Source organism: Diabrotica virgifera, chromosome 1 (assembly GCF_917563875.1).
Source record: "Diabrotica virgifera virgifera chromosome 1, PGI_DIABVI_V3a".
Taxonomy (NCBI): Eukaryota; Metazoa; Arthropoda; class Insecta; order Coleoptera; family Chrysomelidae; genus Diabrotica; species Diabrotica virgifera.
Window position 1 is genome coordinate 119,176,129 of NC_065443.1, and position 18,597 is coordinate 119,194,725.

At 32.9% G+C, this 18,597-nt stretch overlaps 1 long non-coding RNA gene across 1 annotated transcript; it reads right to left on the reverse strand.

Moving 5' to 3' along the window:
* Positions 1 to 590: 590 nt before the first annotated feature.
* LOC114324157 (uncharacterized) lies at positions 591 to 18,043 on the reverse strand. Its single transcript, XR_007696339.1, has 2 exons — positions 17,647 to 18,043; positions 591 to 752 (listed from the first exon to the last, which is right to left on the reverse strand). It is a non-coding gene; the product is annotated as an uncharacterized LOC114324157 (long non-coding RNA).
* Between the last annotated feature and the right edge of the window lie 554 nt (positions 18,044 to 18,597).

Genomic DNA, 18,597 nt, shown 5'->3' on the forward strand with positions numbered 1-18,597 from the left:
ATTAAACAATTTTTTTCCTCTCTTAGCAACAATGGTCCAGTGGATTTGTCAGTATGTTCATTTGTTCATCTTTCATTTTTTCCCCTACTCAAGTATTTTGTATCTATAAAGGGTGCGGAGAATCACAATTACTCGTTTGTAGTAAGAGATACGAAAAAAAATTATTTAAATTAGATTGGGGTATAGATACTATCAGAATTTAAAAATATTTCCAAATATACAGGGTCACCTGTATTGAAAGTTTAAAACAAACTTATTTTTTTTAATGGAATACCCTCTATATTTTTACATTTTTGGGTTAAGCTTGATATTCACTTTCTTAAAGTATATAAGATTCTGCAATGTTTTAATGTTGTGAAAATCTTTCACCTAAAATGGAAAAATCGCAAGTTGGCACTATGTCACCTTTGTTCCTTGAGGTATTCCCTAATCACTCAACAATTTTCAGAAAAATCGATGAAGGTTCACCGAAATCGGAGGTAATAGCTCATAACCACCTTCAGTGAGGGCACTATACATAGATATTGTATATATTATATAAACGTTGTAGGTATATAGCTACTTACAAATAATAAAATAATAATAAAAAATCATGTGTATCATTTATTCATACAAACAAAAATTCTGGTTTTAATTTTTTTTGGTGCATACAGACATCTGTACCTTCTCGTCATGCTGACATATTAATCCATCTACACATTTTGCTCTCAATGGAACTCCCCAAAAATGTGGCAAGCAAGGAGTTCCTTCATCTACAACAAAAAAGAGAAGTTAGCTTTTAAAAACATGCAGGCAAACAAAAACAATAAGAAATCATGGCGCAGGGAAAAATCAGCGGATATGGTTAAGTGGAAGAATTAACCATAAATATTATCACCCTGTTTACACATACACCATTATACAGTTTACACATAGGCATACACCGGTACACATGACTCTTTGTTGCTTGCATCCTGCATCCGTGACGCCTAGTCTGACAGACCCTGCGCTTGGGAATTGTCATATTATAAATATAATTCAACCATTGGCTAATTTACAGTACAGTTTATAGTATTATTTTTATTATTATAATATATAATGTTATGCGCCTCGTGAAAATATAAAAACTTGTATGTAGAAAAAGGACCGAAATAAAAAGATAATGGTTCGAAAATTACCATCCTATTGTTTATAACTTCGTCGCACATGCCTGTCAACTTTTTCCGATTATATCTCAGGAACCACTCACCGCAATTAAACTTTTTTTCTCAAAAAATGGCGTCCTAGTCCTAGCACGTCCTTTCCACTACCTTTTTTTCAATTTAACTTAGTTAAATAAATTCTGAGATATTCTACTTGTTTATAAGTCACAAAATTGTTTATGCTTTAAAACATTCCTGAGGCCGCTTAAATAGTCTAGCTTCAATTCTGTAAAGTACGTTAGATAGGTATAGTGCCTTTTCATACGAAAATCATAGTTATTCTGACGTATCGTAATTATTATGGTTAGAATAGAGTATAATATGCTTTATTGTCATGAAAAATTGTACAATTTTATCGACAAAGCTTATAAAAAGTCAAGAAAACAAAACAATAACAATCCAATTTACTAAAATTACATAAATCGCCAATATATTTACAATAATAACAATAATGAAGTTAAACAGAAGTAATTAATTGCAAAATTTAAGTAAATTGCAAATGCATAGTCTACGTAGTAATTAATAAGTTAAAAGTTAAGCTGCTGCATAATATGACACCCAAATATAGACAAAAATATGATAATAAAAATACTACTTGTGCAAAGGGTACTGTAATTTCTTAGGTATTGATTAAGAAAATCTTTTACTGAATAATATGGTTTTTCAGATAGGTAGGCTTTTGTCAGTTTACGGAATTTGGGGAAAGATGCTGCAGATTTAAGTTGTAGAGGGAGATGGTTGTAAAGTTTTTTTGCGGAATATAATATAGATTTCTGTACTAACTCAGAGGACGGGGTCGGCATATAGACGTCAAACGTAGAATTTCTCGTGAAGTAGTCATGATTAGGTCTTGGTGGAAAGACATGTAGATGTTTACGAATTAGGCAAACAGTTTCTAAAATATACAAAGATGGAAGAATTAAAATTCTGTGATCTTTGAAGTAACTTCTGCAATGCGTTGTTCTTCTGAGGTCAAACAGATATCTAATTGCTCTTTTTTGTAATTTGAAAATAACATCGAATTGGGCAGCTGTACCAGAACCTCAAAAAGGAAGACCATAACGAAGATGTGACTCGAATAAAGAAAAATATGTTATTTTGGAAGATGCTAAATTGAGTTCATTCGAAACAGATCTTATAGCATAGCAAGCTGAGGATAGGGTCTTCCTTAAGAAATCGATATGCTGGGACCATTTAAGGTTGCTGTCTAAAAAAATACCAAGAAATTTTACAGAATCAACGGTACTGATCTGGCTGTTATTAAGAGGTAAGGGTTGAAGGACTCCTTTATAAGACACTGCTGCTGTTTTATCTACGTTAAACGAGAGTCAATTAGAATCACACCAGGTTTTTATCTTAAGTAGATCAGAAGTTATAGTAGCATGAAAAGTTGCAATATTTGAGTTGCTCCAAGTGATACTGGTATCATCAGCAAAAAGAAAGACTTTTCCATCGATTTTTAAACTAGTGATGTCATTAATAAAGATAAGGAAAAGTAGAGGACCCAATACTGAACCTTGAGGCACCCCACATACAATGTTTTTGAGACTAGAGTCTGTATCATTTGCCCTAACCAGTTGTTTCCTATCATCCAAGTAAGATTGGAACCAATCTAAAGAAATACCTCGAATTCCGTAGAAATTTAGTTTTCTTATCAAAATGTTATGATTCGCACAATCAAAAGCTTTGGCGTAGTCACAAAAAACGGTGGTAGTGTGAAGATTATTGTTCAGTGCTTGTTAAACCTCATGTAGTACAGAAAAGATGGCATCAGTGGTGCATTTATTATTTAAAAAGCCGAACTGATTTTGTGATTAAATGTTGTTTTCAACTAGAAAGGACATAAGTCGGGCTTTTATGAATCTCTCAATAATTTTGGAGAGTACCGGTAGTAGTGCAATAGGTCTATAATTGCAGGTATTAGATATTTCACCACCCTTATGAAGAGGAATAATAGAGAGTTATTGCCAACGTCTTTTAAGTCGACCTGTAATAAAAGATCCTTTATTTTGACATATAAGCATGCGCAGTATTGCGTCTTTTATTTTTGTCTTTTAATAAAATACAGGCTGCCTGTATTTAAGGAAAATTAGAGGACACCTTTATTTTAATAAAAGTTCCTTTATTTTGACATAACGTGTCAAAAATGTGAAGAAAGGTCTAACTGGGTCTAACCATAGAGAAATAAAAAGAGAACTTTTTTTTTATTTCTCTATGGGTCTAACTTCACTTGTATTTTGAATTTGAATTTATCTTGTCGCTTCTTTGGATTGATAATTTATGTATTGTGGGATTGATATTTGATTAAACTTTCATCATTAAAGTTGTATGTTGGGTTTTATTTATTAAAAACAACTCTAAGTAATATTCTGAGATATAGATTATTGATGTTTTGACCCAAACTAATATAGAAAAGAACATTTTATTGAAGTTTGAGTTATTACAAGAAGTTGTAAAAAGGAATATTAGGTAAATAATTTTAAATTTTTACTAATTACAATGATCAGACTTAAAATATTTTTTTTTTTTTTTTTTATTTAACGTCCTAATTTATTTACAATCTGTAAAACAAGTTACAATAAGTAAATTTTGTGACCACTAGTGTAGGTGACTTGGAGAAAATGATTCAATAATCATTTTCTTTACAAATATTTTACATAGATATAAAATTGTTTGTCTCTGGGAATTACGGCACATATAACTAAAATCGCGATGGTAAATCACTAGGTGTATTTCGTCTAAGTCTCCGTCTGTCTGGTTGGCTCATCAGGTTTCTGGCTAGTACATTTGGATGTTGTGCCAGTCTGTCTTCGTATTTCTGTGCAAAGTTGGTAATTTCTTCTTTTACTGTTGAAATTTCTAGATCGCGTCTAATAATAATATTTGCAACATACCATGGGGCATTTGTGATTATTCGAAGAACCTTCGACTGGAACCTCTCCAAGATTTCGATATTGGAGTTTGATGCAGTACCCCAAAGTTGGATCCCGTAAGTCCATATTGGCTTCAAAATTGCTTTGTAGACAAGTACTTTATTTTTCATCGAAAGTGATGATTTGTGACCAATCAGCCAGTAAAGATTGTGTAATTTGAGACCAAGTTGTTTACGCTTCATAAAAATGTGTGTTCTCCAGTTTAATCTTTGGTCTAGATGCATTCCAAGGTATTTGACTGTTGCTTGCTGTTTTAGTTGGTGGTTGTTGATATATACAGGCGGGCAGTGACCTTTACGGTTTGTGAAGGTAATATGAACCGACTTTGTTTCATTTGTTTGAAAACGCCACCGTTTTAACCAAGTTTGCATTTTGTTGAGGCTGGTTTGCAGAAGTTGAGAAGCTATCCGTGGGTCCTGATGTACTGACATCACTGCTGTGTCGTCTGCATATGTAGCTGTAGTGGTTTGAAAGTTTGTTGGTAAGTCTGCTGTGTACAATAGGTATAACACTGGCCCCAGAACACTGCCCTGTGGAACTCCAGATCCAACTGGAAATAGAGACGTGCACTCATCTCTATGTTGTACAAAAAAGTAACGGTTATGGAGGTAGGATTTTAAAATTAGGAAGTGAGTGAGAGGAAGCATATTTTTTAATTTGTATAGAAGGCCTGTGTGCCAGACTTTATCGAATGCTTGCGAGATGTCTAGAAAAGCGGCAGTGCAGTACATTTTGTCTTCCAATGCTTGATTAACAGTTCTGCATATCCGATGAACCTGTTCTATGGTTGCGTGTTGGGATCTGAATCCAAACTGGTGTGCAGGGATTAGTTCTCGATCTGATAGGAGTGGTTGAATTCTTGAGAGTATCAGTTTTTCTAGGATCTTTGACACTATCGGCAGTAAGCTTATGGGTCGATATGATTTGACATTTTCCAGCGGCTTTCCTGGTTTGGGAATTAGTATAATTTTTGCGACTTTCCAGAGGAGAGGGAAATATGCGGTTCTTAATACTGCATTGAATAATTGAGTGAGGTACACAATTCCTTTCCTGGGTAGTTGTTTAATAATTTTACTGGATATAAGATCGAAGCCTGGGGACTTTTTCGATTTAAGATTTTGTATTATTTTGATCACTTCATTTACCTTAAACTTTTCCGGTGGAAGTTCTAACTGGTATGGAAATTCTAAAAATTGTTGGATGGATGCTTCAAAGTTTTGATTATTCTCAGCAGGGAAAGGTTGAAAGACGTCTGTGAGATATTTTGCAAACACTTCTGATTTTTCTTTATTGCTTTTGGCCCATTCGCCGTTTTCTGCGCGAATAGGAGGGTTGCTTGATTGAGGTCGTTTAAATTTTTTCGTAGCCTTCCATAGAGAATAGTCTGTAATTTCTGTTGCTGATAGGTTGCTAAGATATTCTTTAATCCCATCGTTTTTGTAGTTATTTAGGAGAGTTTTAAGTTGAAGTGTAGCCTGGTTGAGTCTGGTTTTGTCCTGAGGCGCGTGCGTTCTTTGCCATGTTTTTCTTAAATATCGTTTTTCTTTGATTTTTTGTCTGATTATGTTTGGTAGCTCTTGTTTCATGAGCGTCGTGTTTTTTAGGGGTGTTGTTTGCCAGATTGCTTCCTGTATAATTACGTTAAAATTTTGTATGGCTTCATCTATTTCATAGTTTGTTTTTAAAGGTATGTTTAGGTTTAGGTTGTCCTCAATCACCCGCCGAAACCTTTCCCAATCCGTATATTTGTTGTCCAGTTTCGGTGGTAGCTGTACCTCAACAAGTTCAGTACTTATCGTGATTAATACAGGCGAGTGATCCGAGGAAAGGTCAAAGCAAGATTCAATTCTTTGCGATCTTTTTGGAATTCCCTTTGTTATGCAGAAGTCAAGTAGATCGGGTATTTTGTTCACGTCGGTTGGCCAATAAGTAGGTTCACCACTGGAAATATACGAGTAGTTGTTACTATTCATAGCCGCTAGAAGCTGTCGTCCTTTTGGGGTGATTAATCTTGATCCCCAATGTGTATGTTTAGAGTTGTAATCTCCTCCAGCCAGGAATCTGTTACCCAATGTTTTAAAAAATTCTTCAAATTGTTCTTTTTTTATCTTGTGTATTGGTGGGCAATAGACTGCAGAGATTGTTAGTGAGCCATGCCAATCTTCAATAACTATGTTAGTAGCCTGCAAGTAGTCTTTTTTAAAGTCATTAGTCTCATAGTGTTTGATATTGTTTTTGATTATAATAGCAGTTCCACCATGGGCTGTACCATCTGGGTGTCTAGTATTGTAAGTTGTGTAGTTAGGTATTTTAAAGTAGCTTCTACTTGTGAAGTGAGTTTCTGATATTAACATTATATCAATTTCGTGACTAATGATGAAAGTTTTTACCTCAAGACAATGTTTGGCAAGCCCGTTGGCGTTCCAAAGTGCAATTTTTAGTAACTTATTCATTTTGTTAAATTATTGACGACTATCGTTAGGAGGTTTAGCAGTGTGGACAGTTGTTCCGCAAATCCTTTAAACATCGATTTTAGTTCAGACAGGTCGTTAGCAGGAGTAGGATGCGTTAAATTTGGTGCTTGCAAAGTATTCTGAGATGTGCTTGCTTGAGGTAGTTGGTTTGTTACTGCTTGTGAGTAGCTAATGCCTGGATTGATGGTTCTTCCAATATTACTCGTTAGTGGGGTTGTAGGTTGTTTTTGCCGTAGGGTTGGATATGTTTTTTTCTGCAGTTCCTTATATATAGTACATCCTTTATAATTTGCCGGGTGGTTTCCTTCGCAAAGAATGCACTGAACATCGTCAGATCTTTCTTTTCTTGTACAGTGTTCAGTAGCATGATCTCCGGTGCATTTTACACATCTGGGCCTATGTTGACAGTATTTTTTTGTATGCGCATATCTTTGACATCTACTGCACTGTGGAATTTCCCTCCTTGTGTATGGTGGTTCAAATTTAATTTTGTAGTTTAGCAAGTGTTCAACGTCGTAAATTGTTTTATTATTTTCTGCTGATTTTAAGTCAATGAAGAACATTGATAAAGGTTGCTTAGTTTTGTAATTTTTAATGTTCCACATATTTACTACCGAGTGCCCCAGCTTTTCGATTTCTTCTTTTAATTCTGTCAGATTGGCTGAGTAATGCATGTTTTTTAATACTACTCTGAAGCTGCGTTCGTCACGAGGCCTAAATGTATGGAATTCTGTTTTTTTCTCAGTTAAAGCTTTAGTTATTGTACTATAATTTTCTTTTTCTTTAGGTTGTATTTTAACTTGATCGTGATTTAAAACTTTGATTTCGTATCCATTTTTGGCTATATTATTTAATAGTGTGGTGAGTGGGGTCACATTTTTCACTCCATTTACAAATATGGGAGGTGGTTTTGAGGTTTTTTCAGTTTGAATCTCAGTTCTTTCAGTTTGAACTTCTTCATTTTTTGCTTCGTTATCTGCGTCGTTAGACAACTCCTCAAATCGATTTGATGTATGAACAGGTGAATTTAGCCAGTAGTCATTAATTTTGGTCTGTTTAGTTACTCTGTGTTCAGGGCTAAGTCTGACTCTTTTCCTAGTGTTTTCTACAGTTTTCCATTCTTCGTCTTGGCTAATTTCTTGGCTATTTTTGTTTGGCAAGGCTGGGATATTGCTAAAGTATAGGGGTTGTTGTGTTGTTTGGTAATATGGTGTGGGTAAAACCTGAGGAAATGAAACGTTACCTTGTACTAGTTGGTCGTTGTTGATCTGAACTTGCGGAGCGTACGCCACTGGCTGAGTTGTAAATTGGCCTGGCTGAATCATCGCTGGTGTTGGAACTCCGTATAAATTCTGCTGTGGCTGTGGCTGCATCGGTTGAAACGGCGAAGTAATATTGTAATCCATTTCGCTGAGAGTTTTTTCCGTTTTGTCATTGGAATCACTTTCAATTTATCAATAATAAAAACTGAGTTTATTATTTTTAAAACAAGTACCGGGTCATTCGAATATATGATATTAAAAACACATTAAAATAATTAAAATCACATTAACGGTTACAGTATAAAATATTTTAAAATTTGCTGGACGAAATGCGACCGCTTTGGTCTAAGGTTTGTGGTCGACTGTGATAAAATATCAGTAACTCATTTATTAAACTCAATATATTTTACATTTTTCTATAGAAATAAATATTTATTGAAGATATAAGAGATTGAAGATATAAGATCAATAAATTTTAATGAAAGTTAGGATTTGTTAAAATTCTAGATTCAAAATAGAGTTCTATTCAACAGATATATAACAACAGGTTAACAAAATAAAACAAAGGTTCAAGTATTTATTTTTGAAAATTTAATCTTTTATAGATTAGAATCTATAAAGTTTTTAATCAAAAGTATTAATACACTTTCATTTTCATGCCATCTTTTTCTTTTGGTTCTTATCCGTTTCGAATGTTGGAAATCATATAGCAATCGTAACCTTGCTAGCTGCGATTCGAAACAGTTCCATTGATATTCTCCCTCTACCAGGTCTTCCCTTACCTTTGACTGTACCTTGCAATATGTACTGCAGCAGGGAGTAACGGTGCTGATTTATCATATGTGTCCCAGATACTGCAGTTTTATGCGTTTAATGGTAAACACAATCTCCAATTCCTTCTTCATTCCTCCTTGTTCGTGATCCATTTCATGCCATCAGTATTTATTTATTTAAACATTGCCAAAAAAATTAATAAAAACCAGCATAAAGCTTTAATTCTTCTATTATCTTTTTGTATATCGGGAAGTTTATCTGACAGATTAGAGGTCTTTTCATTTTCAGATAACTAATTATTGGGAAGTTTATATAACAGTATCCTTAGTATCTGTCTTTTCAGCTCCGGATAACTAGTTAACGGGAAGTTTTTCTCTGTCAGATATCTATTAGTATCTAATCTGTCAGATAAACTTCCTGATAACTAGTTATCCAGAGGTGAAAAGAAAGAAAGAGAGGGCCATAATGGATAAAAGATCAAACGCCAATAGCATGTATGTATATATTTATAAATTTATTATTTAAAACCTGCTAATGATCATAAAATACTTAAAATCAGTCACCAATATAATATTTATATAAATTTATTAACAAACTGCAGTCCAATAAAAATAAAATTAGTTTAAGCGCTAGCTTTAAATGTCGAACAATAATTTTAAACAAACACACACACAATTTAGTCGCATTAGATTAGCTCCTGGTTGAAAATGTACTGCCACAGCTTCTATATCAATATCAACAGCGCACTCATTTGCCAGTATTTCAACGTTTTCTCTATTATGTACTACTGCAATATGTAAAACTGAACAAGCTGATATTATTCTTTGAATAAAAGGTAACTTGCATCTCATTACATATGGTAAAATGGAAAATCTCTTCACAATACCAAATGTTCTTTCAATAACAATTCTTGAAGGGATTTGTGATGGATTATAAAAACACAACTTCTGTCTGAAAATTCTGGAATTGTGTCATTCGGTAGTTGTAGTTGAGGAATGGATATCCACTATTCCCTAATAATATATTCTCCAGAAATTCCCCATTACATATACCCATAATGCAAAAGTATTTAAAAACTCCTAAAATAGTATTTCCAATTTATTGCACTTCCATATTATTGAACGATGAGTATTATGGGATATATTATGTTGTTCTCTAAACATCTTTAAATGACAAAATAATTAAATTTAACGTTTCACTCTTCAATTATCTTATTTTAATTTATATCGACAAATGGAATTTTATAGGTTATTTTTATATTTACAAAAATATTTCATGTCATTTGTCAAAATAAAAGATTCTTTAACTGCGTTTGCAATACCACTCTTTTAGACCCGTCCTTTATTAAAGTATCCTGTAATAAAGGATCCTTTATTTGCCGGTGGCAATAACTCTCTAATGATGGCTGTCTTCAGGCACTCTGGAAATTTACCTTTCTCAAAGGAATCATTAATTAGTGAGATGAGGACTTCTAACATATTTTCTGGGAGATTAAAAAAAATTTTTTATCGGTAGACCATCAGTACTACAGGAGGATTTGCTTTTGATACTATTGATTGTTTGGATGAGTTCAGATTTATCGACTGGTTTTATAAAGAATGAATTCGAGACCTTTCTTGAATTAGGGAGATAAGCAATGGGATCTTGTTGTGGCAAAATAGTTGATGTAATATTTTTACTCACATTAACAAAGTATTCATTTAGATTTTTAGAGTCTGGAAGGTAAATTGTTTTAGCAGTGTGGGTTTTATTTCGAAGATCGTTTATTATGGGCCAAGTTGCTTTTGCAACACTTTTTGAGCTTCCCAAACGGTTATGGTAGTAGTCTTTTTAGCTGATTTTATAAGTTTAAGATAGATTGCCGTGTACTTGGTGATATATTCAATGATAGAGACGTTGGTAGTAAGTTTCTTGATATAGAGAAGAGAACGCATATTCTTGGAAGATATTCGGATACCTTTAGTAGTCCAGGGTTTGCAATGTTTTGGCTTAATTGCAATTAAAGGAAATGCTTTATTAAAGATACAGACAAGCTTATCCAAAAAAGCACTGAAATTATTATCCACGTCCATAGCAGGAAAGCGCCACTCAGAGGTTAAGCATAAATTTTGGAAATTACGAAAGTTCCGGGTGGAAAAAATCCTGCCTAAACGTCGGGTTTTCGAGGAGGGTTTGCTCAAGATATTAAACTTCGTATAAACTGCTTCATGATCAGATAGTCCAGCATTAATAATTGTAGAGTGGACATAAAGGGGTGAAAAATCTGAGACAGTATAATCAATTATGGTAGATGAAGTTTTTGTAATCTTTGTAGGAGAATCAACGTGCATTGTTAGACCATACGATTCAAATATGTTGACCAAGGATATTTGTGTAGCACTAGCAGCAGCATAATCAATGTTAAAGTCCCCGCATAAAATTTTGCTACTTTTATGGGGCAGGTTATCTAACAAATTTAGCAGGTTCTGAAAAAATAGTTCCACGGAAGAGTTAGGTGATCTCTAAATGCAAATAATATAAAAATTAAGATCCTTATTGTAAATTAACGAAAACTCAAACAAGGTTTCACTTAGCAAAAAGTCATATTTTGTTACCGAAGAAAAATCATTGCTCGTAGATAGAATTAGGGTGCCTCCGTAAGCTGAGCTTGGACGATCATACCTAGTAATTGTGGTGTATTTTTCTACAAAAAAGGCTCGTTGACTTCAAGCCAGTGCTCTGTAACCGCAACTACCGGGGGAAATCCTAATTCCTCTAGGAACAAAAATAATTCATCAGTTTTGTATCTTATAGAACGAATATTAATCAGAACCATGCTAAAGTTGTTATCACTAAAACAATTTGAGGACTCTAGTCCCTCAGAACACGACGTGATGTTTAAAAATTTTGTTTTGGAGAGGCAGCGGAATAGTAATTTCGGTGACATTCGCTTGATTTTTGCAGGTGTATAATTCTTTCAGAAGTGAGAAAGGATCTGTAAGCATCAAGATCAGCTTCCACCTCATCTGGACCAATCCCATAGGCATTGTTAAATTCCAGCAGAATTCGTCGTAGATCTTCAGTCTTAGTGGGAAATCCCTCGGAAGCCAAAAAGAGTTTAACGCTTGTATTGGTAAATCCATCGTAAAACACTGAAGCTGGTTGGTGGTGTAGATAAGCAAGATGAAGTTTAATGGCTTTTAAGATATCCATTTCCCTTAATCTGCCTAGAAGATATCAACTATTCGAGTTATTGGTTAACCTAACTCTTGTTGGGGTCAAAGGATCCAGATTTATCGAAGATTCTAAAGTATCCTTCTTAATGAAATTTACAGGCGAATGGAACGGATTCTTAGATTTACAAACTTCGATGGCCTGCTTGTCTGTACGTATGTTTGTTATTGCGACCCTATTATTATAATTTAATGGTTGCTAAACTATTCGTTAAATTTCCACCCGCGTCTGGAAATATAATCTGTACCAAAAAAGCTTCTATGGCACCAAGTTATTTAATTGTTAATAATTACTTACTTAAAACTTTAGTTGAAACTAAAATATTTTGTTGGCAAAACCCGGGAGGAAAGGCAAATCGGGAAAAAAAATATTTCTATGCAGAATTAAATTACGGTGAATTTTTATTGAAGTGTTTCTGGTGTAAAGTTAAAATCTTCGGAGTTACAGAGCAATAATTGAAAAAACACGATTTCGGAGCCCTAATTTGTTTATTAAAAAAAATAGCACACTGTCTACAGACTTTGCTTACCTATATTATTAATATACAGTGATAAAAGCGCTAAAAGCTGGCAAAATAAAGCAAAAGATGGAAAGTATATTAAGTTGTGAGATAGAAAGAAATGAAATTAGTAGAGGTCGGAAATTTAGCGATAAAATTCTATAAATTCACATTATATTTATTGTTTTCCATCTTTAGACGTGCCAGAGGAGTATGTCAACTAAAATTGTCACTGTCACAGTGGCAGTTGCCAAACTCGTCCGATACGTCTTAAGGTGGGAATCAATAAATATAATATAAATTTATATAATTTTATCGCTAAATTACGCAACTTCTGCAACATTGCCGACATATGCATTCGCGGGAACAATATATGAATGGTCAATAAATTTTTTTTATGTTTATTAATTGTTTGAATAACGAAAACGATTTTAATAGAAAATGCTTAAATTAAAATGTTGAAACTTTTACGGATTGTAGCTAATGATATGAACTATACATAATTTCACTTTTTACGTTAATTGTTTACGTTATGGCTTCATAAATAGACAATAAAATTTCAAATTTTAAACGCTCATATATTTGTTTATATATAAATCGGCGTTTATTCGTGTCAAATTTCAATACGATACGAAACAAAAATTCAACCAAAACTCGAATTCAAAAAATTCGTGTTTTTATCGTAGTCTTAGAAAAACCATCGGTAGAGACGTTTTGTGCTACAATTAACATTAGAATTCATTTTGTCGTATTAACTAGTTAAACGCTATTCTTTAGTTCAATCGTTTGGGTCAAATCTTTGTACGTTAATTTGACTGCCTTTTCTTCAAATCAAATGACTACAAATTTGCAAATATAGGCTTTCGCGGGAACAATACACGAAAAGTCAATAATTTTTTTTTTGTTTATTGTTTAAATAATAAAATGATTTTAACGGAAAATGCTTAAATTCTCTTGTTTTCTACAATAAAGAAACTTGAAACTTTTACAGATTGTAGCTAATTATATGAACTATACATAAGTTTACTTTTTACGTTATGCTTCATAAATAAACAATAAAGTTTCAAATTTTTGCCGATTTCGATTACTTTTCATGTTTGTACATGATATGTTTTATACATATTTTAATAAACATGACGATATATTTTAATGTTTGAGAAGTGTACGACTAATAAGTACAAAATAAAAAAAATATGAAAAAAAATATTTTTAAGAAACGCTTTTCTTTAGTTACGAGTGACTAACATTAAACATAAAAAATGTATGTGTGTGTACTTTGTACGCACGTAAGAAGATATTCTTCTATTATATAGGTACTTTAAACGAAGTAAATATACTTAAAAGGTTATTTGTATTTTATTTAAAAATTAAACTAACTTTCTTATCTACCACTTTCAAAATTTTTTTATTAAAATAACGAAAAATAGAAAAAACGTGAATCGTCCGGGATTGGAGCCCGCGACCTTCCGTGTGCTTCCGTTCTCTATCCCACCGCTCTGCCAATTGCGCCATCGAGCCACTTGAATTGACGCGTAAGTTTCGGATATAATTACACAACACGGCGACAAACTGTAAAAATGTTATGTCTACATATTTTATTATTTTACTACAGGGAAACACAAATCCAAAAACACAAGAATTATAATAAATAATACATTTCCTAAAACCACTAATATATTCTTTTAATGACTTATTTGCACGGTTACAGATACATACATACCTATCTTGAAAGATTAGAAATGAACTACATACTGTCAGTGTGCGCAGGCGCGTGGTTGAGTACAATTTTACCCTCAATCGATTCGCCGCTAAAGAAGAATATCTTCAAAAAATCAACTAAAAAGCAAAAAATAAAAAAAATAGAAAAAAAAAACACATTCGTTAAAGAAAAGCATGGTGCGAAAACCGTTTATTCGATGAAGACGCGCCACGCTTTTCTTTGACGAATGTGTTAGATTTTTTCAATTTTTTTTATTCTTTGCTTTTGGTTGATTTTTTATAATATAGAAAGCGAAAGAAAAGCGTTTCGTAATAGTTATTTATGATATAAATGTTAAAAGTACACGTTTAAGGCACGCATGTGAATTCACATGAGTGCCTTAAAAATGTACTTTTTAAGACGTATATCATACAATATTTTTATACAAACGTCTTATATATCAACAATTATAATTTATTCATTCTCAATTACAGGACAATATCTACAAAAACTTTTACTTGAATTTGACTGACATTCCATTTTTATATTTTTCTTGACATTACATAAAAACTGCCTATACTGTCAATACGTATAACTATAGAATAACATCTTACTTTTACTTACTTTTATTGTTGTACATAAATATATTCTTAGAAATTTTAATAGTTTTTTTCTACAAACATGTTAAAAATGCAATAATAACGTTTAAATTAAATTTTAAAAAACCTTTTAAACCACCTTTTTCAAATTGCGCAAGTTGTACTGTTAATATTAATCTTAATAAATGAAATATAAATATTTTAACGTTTCAAAATTTGACAATTCACTTTTAACTGTAGTGCCTTAAAAATTTTAAAGCGCTAGTGCTTTAAAGTTTCTTTTTAAACTCTCCTATGAGTGCTAAAATAGTTATTTATGAAACAGTTCGTGAAGTATGCTGTTTGCAAACGCACGCGATATTTAGAGCACGCGCGACAGCGGGGCGAGTGCTATACATCGCGTAAGTTCGCAAAAAATACTTCACGCACTGTTTCATACAATATTTTATCTACGCTACCATAAACAAATAAAAAAACTGTAACTCTTCGTCACTGGAATTCATTTCTATTCTACAATTTTTAGAACTTTGACATTTAAAAATTCTAACTTCTTTCAAACCACAAAACTGTCAAAACTTTTGTCGTAATTTATTGCTCATTATGTCATCACCATGACAACGCTAAAGTTAAGGATATTTGATTATATGAAAGTGTGTTAAAAACAGTGCGAAAAAGTAAGTCCCATTTAAAATACATTGTTACTTCACGCACACTTTAAACACTTTACGCACTGCTATTTATAATGACAGTTTTCACAAACTAAGAACTTACACATAATAAATATGATATAGAGTAGATAAATTGCATTTTTAACACGGTTGTAGAAAAAAATATTTTTTTCATTTTTTTTATTTGCTGTTTTATCTATAATGACAGTTTTCACAAACTAAAAACTTACACATAATATGACATAGAGTAGATAAATTGCATGTTTAACACGGTTGTAGAAAATAGCTATTTGTATAACAAGGGAGGAAAGTGCTACTTTTCCTCCCGAGAATAGCGGAGGGCAGTAATCATTCAAGGGAGGAAAAGGCACTTTACTCCCATGTTTTACATATGGTTTTTCCACCTTCCTCAAATTAATAACAAGTCATTTTTCATTTTTACCTTATTTATTTATGTAACTAACCAACAAAATTTATTAAAACTAAATCTAACAAGTAGGTACAATATAACTGTCAACTTTCAAATATGTCAAATTATTAATGTAAACATTGTTAAATCAAAATAACAATTGACTGTTTTTTACTATTCTGCAAAATACAGGGTGTTTTATAAATAAACGTTAAAATGTATAGATACTTAATTAATAGCAAATATATATTGTACAGGGCGTCAATAAGTTATATTTCATGAATGAAATACCATGACATCACTTTTACTTTTCCTCCCTAGGGAGGAAAAGTACAACTTTGCTCCCTAGAATCAGGTCCGGAGAAGTATACTTTCGGTAGAGGTAGGTAGAAAAAATATTTTTTTCATTTTTTTTTATTTGCTTTTGCTTGTATTTAAAGTTATATCATTAAAAAGTGTAAGTTTGTTAACCAGATAAAAATAATGATATTAGGCGCGTTCCAAGTGACATGAAAACCGTCCTTCGTACTGCCCTCGTCATGCGCATTATAAAAAATGCGTTCCAAGCGACCATGAACGATGATTCATATCGTACACTGTGTTGTTCCAAGCAGTCCATGTACCGTTTCGAAAACGGCAACTGAACGGTCCTTTTGATACATGCCTTCAAGCAGAAACTAATTGTACTGACTTGCGCAGTTAGGATTGCTTTCATTTTTACTGGCCACTGCTGTGAGATCAGCTGATGATTCAATAATAAAATAATCCACACTATTAGTACCCGTGTATCTTGATTTTCGGTTAAATAATTATTATTAATTCCTTTTTTTTCAAATTAATCTTAAAAATATGGATAATTTATTATTTTTTTTTCATAGAAGACAGCGATTTTATGTCAGATATCGATTCTAAGGAAGATTTTGAAGTTGAAGTGATGTTTAATGAACATGTTAGAAATAATAATTTCTTACCATCTAGCAAACTACTAGTGGTACTGTTTACTGTGGTACTCGTACTGAAAATGGATCAGGCGCAACTCGAACTTGAAATGGTACACAAATACGTTCCAAGAGATTTACGTACCGGTAATCGGTTCGGGATCGAAAGAAAACCGTTCAAGGGAGATTGTGTGCATTAAAACAGTCCAATCAATTTCGTGACGATTCAAGGGAAAACGATTAGAAAACAAAGTATTATTACACAAAATTATACTAAAGCCGATATGGAGTTATGCTATAGAGTTATGGGGCTGCAGTAAACCGAGCAACACTAAAATACTGCAAACTTTTCAATCAAAGACGCTGCGCATGATAGCGAATGCACCATGGTACGTTTCCAATATAACTATCAATAATGACCTTGGGATACCATTCATCGAAGATGTTATTAAACTACAGGCAAACAAAGCCCAAGAAAGAAATTTCGCCCATGAAAGTCAAACTATTCAACAACTCTACCAGCCGCCACTTGTGGGGAGAAGACTGAAAAGGACATGGCCAGAGGACCTAACTGATTAGGTGTATTGGAGAACCATCGATGGATGGTGCCCAAAGCATGCCAGGATTCAAGACTTAGCTACTATTTGCTAAATACTCTGTGTTGTAATTGGAGTAGATTGTAAATTTGCACTTAATAAAAAAAAATTATAGAGCTTCAAAAACAACTGTAACTGACTAAAATAGTAATAATTATTCTAAGTTTAATACTTTTTGACTTAAACCCGAAGATGTTGTAGGGCAAACTTTCAACGTCTTTTTCTCGAAACTTTGCTTTTTTGACTTATAACACTCTTTGGAGGTGCGATATTTGACAAAACTTTTTACAGGAGACGTAACTTCCGGCAAATAGGAAGTTATGAAACTGTTCCCGCTCGCTAACGTGTTCGTTCGTACTGTGTAACGTTCACGGTACGTTCAGGTGTTAATAAATACTTACATATTTTTCTGTGGCAGTCATCACAACACCTGCAGGAACTTCCATTTTTAAGCAGAATTTCAGAATCACTGCACACGAGATTTTCATTGTCACACTTCACGTTGTCGCACCGACGAAAACATGTAACACCATCTACTGCCTGATAAACGGCGAAAAGTACAATCGTGACAACTATTAAACTTTTCATGATAACCATAGAATAAATTAATTAGAAAATATATCTTATATAAATTCACAACTATTTTCTAATGTATCTCGATTTTCTATTTAAGTGCTAATATTGTTAATTTTAATGTTTCGTTAACTAAGGACTTTCATTTAAAGTGCTGAGATATGCTGTGACTTCTGAAAAGTACAGTGATAATGAATAATGTTACACACTTGAATAATTTTTATAGTGCTTGATATAGGGTGATAAATTAATAATTTTTTTTAGTATTAGGTAAGAAAATTAATTAAAGTATAAACAATAGTAGAATGGGTAGATAGTAGGTGTTAATTTTTTTGACGTAATTAATTTTGATATAATTATTTTTTTAGTCCGAGAGTGGGGTGGACGAGGTTTTAATTCTTTTAAAGGCTGAAATAGTTTTTGTACACACTTATGACTACTGAAAGACAGGAAGAGGCGTACTTTTGAAGTGTGTAAAATATATAAATCCTAGCTGAGGGCTTTCGGCTTATAAAGATTTCAGAGCTATGGTCAAAAATTTAAAAATACCACTATGAAGAGAGAGGGATCCCATGTAAGATATAAAAAGCTTCTACTTATGCAGTTTTTAAGACACACAAGAAGACTCTCATTCACACTTACAAGACCTTTATTCGACCCGTCATGGAGTACAAATCATGTATCTACTCTCTTTGCTCAAGACAAAAACAAGAGAGGTTGTTGAGGGCGGAGCGCAGAGTCTTGCGTAGATGTAACTATGAGCACTGGCGATATCCCTC